Source organism: Nannochloropsis gaditana (genome assembly GCF_000240725.1).
Source record: "Nannochloropsis gaditana CCMP526 unplaced genomic scaffold scaffold192, whole genome shotgun sequence".
NCBI lineage: Eukaryota > Eustigmatophyceae > Eustigmatales > Monodopsidaceae > Microchloropsis > Microchloropsis gaditana.
Window position 1 is genome coordinate 38,727 of NW_005803761.1, and position 6,000 is coordinate 44,726.

Below are 6,000 nucleotides of genomic sequence, written 5' to 3' on the forward strand. Positions count from 1 at the left end.
CCCCTCAGAAATGTAGACATACGCACATGTGGCGCCAGCATTCTCAATAATGCTGCCCCTTTACCAAAGGCGATGACGTCGAACGACTTGACGACGGCTCTGAGGTCCCCATGGTGCTTTTCTCGGAGTGGGTGAGAATCAGAGTTTGCATCTGCAAGCATGGCGGCGAGCATAACGTCATTTATGAAATTGCCTCATACGTGCCAATTCAAAGGATTCAAGGCCTCCAGAGCTATGAATTCAAAAAAGCGTGCCGCTGACTCCTTCAGCCATAACTCTCCCATCGTCCCGGGAGTCACCAGGTTTCCCAGCCATTGATGCACTATCTCATGGCCAAGAAGACGGGCGACCCGTCCTTTTCTGACGAAGCTAGTGGTGGGAGAGACGAGGAGGTAGTCTTTTAAGATGGTAATCGCCCCCCAGCCCTCCATTCCCAAGCCGTGCACCTGCGGCAAACAGATGATATCCAGTTTTGGCAGTGAATACAGGGCATATTCTTCCCCTACGGCTAGCTTCGACTCTCCGAAAGGTAGATGTACGTCCCTTACATTCATTAAACTGTGAAAAATGCCCGAAAAAATGAAAACACATGCATGCGTAATGGATGGCCTATTGTCCCTATTCTTCCTGAAAAGGAGAGACGTACGATGTACTGACCAATCGACAAGGGTAATTTTATGTCGATGGCGACTATTTGCGGAGAGGTAGAATATATTTCCGTTGCGGTAAATGTACCATCTGGAAACCCTACGCTTGCTGAGTTTATATTCAATCCGACTGAATGCAGCCGGACGACTGCCGTGGGCCGCTTTACCACGATAGTGACATCGACCATTCCCTTTGTGGCCAAATCGGGAGGTCCCGCGAGCGCCAGGTGCACATCGTAGGCAAGTGGTGCGACAACGTCACTTGGCAAGAGGCCTTGCTCGTCCCACTCGTGGTGCATGGAAGCTCGTCTCTGAAGCTGGAGCAGGAACAAAAAAAGCACGAGGGGGCAGGAGGTTTTGCTCAATATCCTCAAGGCACATCGAAAACCATAACACACCCGCGGCGGCAGCGTATGGCCCTGATGAAGGGACAGGACACGAGTTTCGTGGATGAGGGCGAAGTGTGAGCGCGATAACTCCCATGCCATGCTGCTTAGTGGCCCGCAACCTCAGACCTTTGGGTTGACCGGGCGTCCCTGTGTGCCCCCTCACTGTTCAGCGACAAGAGCGAGGCGCGTTCGAAAAATGCATTGCAGTCCAAACCCTACCCCTTAACCACCTGTTCTCATTACCACAGACATGCTTTTGCGATGCGCCAGATGGGGCAGTGCAGAGCTAGCGGCGGCTATCATCTACGTCTGTTTGGTCGTTGTTTTTGCCTCAAGCGTTGAAGCCAAGCCAGCGTCACATAGATGGAGCGGTACCGCAAGCAGGTAGGGGAAGTCGGAAGCGAGCAAAGGACAAAGCGTGCGAAGAGGCTTAGTTGCACGAATAGTCGCGACGCAAAGTGGATCGCGTTTTTCCTGATGCGCATGATCATACCTTTACAGGAATTTGGCCTTCTTACCCAGATTCAGTGGACAAAGATCCTCCGTAGTAACGCCTCGAACGACGCCGCCTCCCATGACGATGCCTGACGGCGCCTCTCGGTTCTCTGGATCGACTGGACTACATGCAAACCTTATCACAACCTTTTTAGACAGTCTTTTTGGACCCTCCAAGTCCAGCAAACGGGGACTCAACATCACCGAGACTCACGAAGTGGTTGTGATCGGCGCCGGGGTCGCCGGGTTGGTGGCGGCCAAGACTTTGGCGGCGGAAGGTAAAGATGTGGTGGTTGTAGAAGCGGCCAATCAAGTGGGTGGACGGGTGCAAACGGATGAGTACAAAGGCTTTCTCCTGGACCGGGGGTTCCAAGTCTTCATAGAGGCCTATCCCGCAGTTAAACGGCAGCTAGACTACCAGGCACTCGACCTTCAGTCTTTCTGGCCGGGCGCGCTGGTACGCGCTGACGGAGGCTTTCACACCGTAGCAGACCCTTTCCGGCGCCCGCAGGACTTGATCAAAGGCTTGCTGGCTCCAGTGGGTTCCTTGGGTGATAAAGTAAAGGTGGGGCTCCTTCGGGTCCAGGCCACGCTCACACCGCTGCGAGCCATCTTCGACAGTGCCGAAACAGACACGCTGACCCACCTGAGCAAAACCAAAGGCCTGAGCCCCGCGATCATCGAGCGCTTCTTCACGCCCTTCTACCAAGGCATCTACCTGGCCCCCTTGGCAGAGCAGTCCTCCCGCATGTTCGACTTCGTCTTCCGAATGTTCGCCGAAGGAGGCATTTCCCTCCCCGCTCGCGGCATTCGGGCCGTGCCGGAGCAACTAGCCGCAACCCTGCCCAAGGGGAGCCTGCAGCTGGGCGTGGCGGCCGTGCGCGTGGGGAGAGGCTTTGTGGAGCTCTCGGACGGCCGGGTCCTGGGTGCGGAGGCCTTGATCGTCGCCACGGAGGAAGGGACAGCCCGCAAGCTCTTGAAGAAGGAGCTGGTACGGGAGCGGCCCAAGCCGCTGGGAGGGAGAGGGTCTACCTGTCTCTACTACGCCGTCCCAGGCCCGGCTCCCATCCGAGAACCGCTCTTGGTCCTGAACGGGGAAAGCGCCGCGTTGGGAGGGAGGCCGGGCACAACAAGCGGGGGCACGGGGGGCGGCACGGCTGGAGCAGCCAAGACTGCAGGCATCCGAACGGGCAGGACGTCGGCGAGAGGCGCCAAGAAAGCGGGCACGGCCTCCCCTTTTCCTTCTCCCTCGTACCCCCGGCCCGCGTCGCGTTATCCCGTGAACAACGTGGTTTTTCTCAGTAATATAGCCCCCACCTACGCCCCCCCCGGCCAGACCCTGGTCAGTGTCACCGTCGTCGGAACGCCCGCGGTCAACGATGCCGTCCTGGACAAGGCGGTCAGGGAGCAGCTTGGGGACTGGTTCGGACGGGAGGCAGTGCTGGGGCAATGGGAGCTCTTGCGCATCTACCGCATCCCCTACGCCCAGCCTCGACAGGTGCCCCCCACGGGCCCGAGCTTCGTCCTCCCTGCCGCCGTCCACTGGGCGCAGGCCGGGGAGGGCGGGGAGGGGCTCTTCGTAGCGGGGGACTACAGGAACACGGCCACCTTGAATGGGGCATTCGAGAGTGGCGAGCGGGCAGCCAAGGCAGTGCTGGCACATTTGGCGGCCCACCCCCCGGGGGAAGAGCGACGGCAGGGCATAGAGGGAGGGACCTTGCGGAAGGAGACTGGGGAGGACGGAGATGGGAGAGGCGGGAAAAGAATGCCCGACTCGGAGGCGCAACCCTCCCTGGCTGCGTCGTCCTCCTCCACGAGCACGTCCGCCCTCCCCAGCCGTCCCTCCATGCCCAGACGGAGCCACCGAGGCCAAGACGCGACGGAGGCCTTCGCGCGCTTCCGTCAAGAGAACGAGCGGGGCCGGAGCACCATCCAGGGCGTGGTTTCTGGTATGGAAGGCCGCCGCGGCAGTCCAATAGTGTCGCGTTTCAGAGAGGTCAGTGAGGCCCGTCAGTCGCCCGCGGTGGCTGAAAAGGATATGGCGAGAGCGCGCGCAGCTGCCTTGCGGGTCGTAGCGCCACAGCCGGCGTCGAGTGTGGTGGACGAGGGATTCAACCTGTCACGGTTTCGAAGCGACCGTGACGAGAGGAAACGCATCATCATGGAGAAAACTGCATTTACCGCGCCCAAGGAGGGAATGAGGCAAATGACATCATCTCCAGCCTTCACTCCGTCACCTGCCGCGTCGACCAGTGCTACATTACGAAGCAGTGGAGTCCGCAGCGATGCAAGTAGCGGTCGAGAATCACGCTTTCGAGATTAGTTTGGAGTGACCAGTTCTTGATGCGAATGAATTCGAAGTGTTCTATGATATGTTCTTAAATGTTGTGGTATTTGAAAGAATTACATTTATGCCACAGTTGTGCATTTCGCTTCGATAAACATTCATACCAATCGCATGGTACGCGTACAAATTCTCCCCCTTGAGCATTAGGGCCGTTCCTTACATGCTCTTGACGACGAGAAAGGGTTTCTTTAACCCTGTGCCCCCAGTCACCCTGATCAGACTCGACCTGCATGGGCCGTATTCCACGGTACCAGCGCACAGAGCCATCAATATACCTTCGTACACAAGACCTTTTGAAGAGAAAAAGGGCTAGTTCTAGCAGCAGCATACGCCTCAGTGAAAAAATGTATGAAGTCATTCGACAGGATATAATTTATGAAGGGTCGTTGCCGTAGGTCGAGGATGACTGTAACCTCCCGGCTTCACTCGTTTGGGTCCTGGTCTGCGAAGGCGCTGGGCTTGCCAACTCGGTGGATTAGTGTAGCCGTCACAAAAACAGAAATCACGCTAATAATCTACAGGACATACAAATACAGCTCCAGAAAAGAAGCATTCCCAGTAGCATGGCCGCGAATGGGAAGGAATGCTACTACTCCGTGCTGGGATTGGAAAGGTATATGTGTGGGAGGGTATCCGGTGTTCCTATGGTACTCCTATTTGGTTTCCTGACAAGCGTGACATAAAGTAATTTTTGGGTATTACTTTCTGCACAAGCATGAAGAGATAATGCTCCTTTACGATGTGTGTTCCAGGCCAAGTCTTTGTGAGATGCCGGCATCACTAAGCTCTCTCACGTACTGCACTACCTTGGAACGCTCCAACCCGAACAGGACGGCCTCAGAGACGGACGTCAAAGTCGCATATAGAAAGGTGCGTGTTGCGATTATGTCTCCTCTGTTACCTTATTTGTTGAGGGAGTGGCTCAGATGTTAAGAGGTCCATTCACGTTATGGGGGATCAATCCAATTCCTCTCACGCTTGCTTTCCATCTTGGCAACTTCCTGGCTGTAGCTTGCCCTGAAGCACCACCCGGATAAAAACGTCGGCAATGAGGCAGCAACTGCGGTTTTCCAGCGTATTCAAGAAGCGCATGCCGTGCTGAGCGACGCACGTGAGCGCTCGTGGTACGACTCGCACCGGGACGAAATCCTGCGTGGGGAGGAGGAGGAAGAGGAGGACGAGCCTCGAGGTGGACGGCCAAGGTCAGGAAAGGGGGAAAAGAAGCGAGGCAGCCGCTACGTGGTGAACGTCTGGCCTTTCTTTAGCGCCTCTGCCTTCAACGGGTATGGGGACAGGGACGAGGGGTTCTACGCGGTGTACCGGCGTGTCTTTGAGCGAGTCGATGCGAGGGAGAGGGAGGGTACCGTGGCGACGGCCCAGTCTCCCCCCTCCCCGGGATTTGGGGGCCCCGAGACGGCGTGGGCGGACGTGGCGGCGTTTTACGGGTACTGGTGCGACTTCGTCTCTCGCCTCTCCTTCGGGTGGGAAGACGAATACCGGGAGCAGGACGCGCCATCGCGGCAAGTGCGGCGGGCGATGGAAAAGGAGAACAGAAAAAGCCGGGAGGCCGGCCGGAAGGAGTACCAGGAGGCGGTGCGGGCGTTGGTGGAGTTTGTGAAGAGGAGGGACAAGCGCGTCATGCAGCGGCAGGTGCAGGGGAAGAGGGAGGAAGCGGCGCGGATACAGGCGGAGGCGGAGGAGGCGAAGGTGAAGGCAGAGAAATTTCGTCGGGAGAGGGAGAGATGGCTGCAGGAACAGACGCGGCTATGGGAGGAGGAAGAAGCGCGGCGGGTGGAGGAGGGGGAAGAGGGCAGGTGTGCTTCCGTGCGGCTCGCCGACGAGGAGAGTAGCGGGGAGAGCGAGGAGGAGCAGGCAGGGGCTGGGGGAGGGCGCGAGAGCCGGCGGTGGAAACCGAGGAAAGGCAAAAAGAAAGGGGGGAGGAAGGACGTGGTGTACGAGTGTGTGGTGTGTGCGAAGACCTTCAAGTCGGAGAAGCAGCTGAACAACCACAAGCAAAGCCGCGCGCATCGGAAGATGGTGGAGACTCTACAGGCGGAGTTTGGGGACTTGGAGGGGTTGGAGGAGGAGAAAGAGATGGAGGAGGAGATGGAGGAGGGGGAGG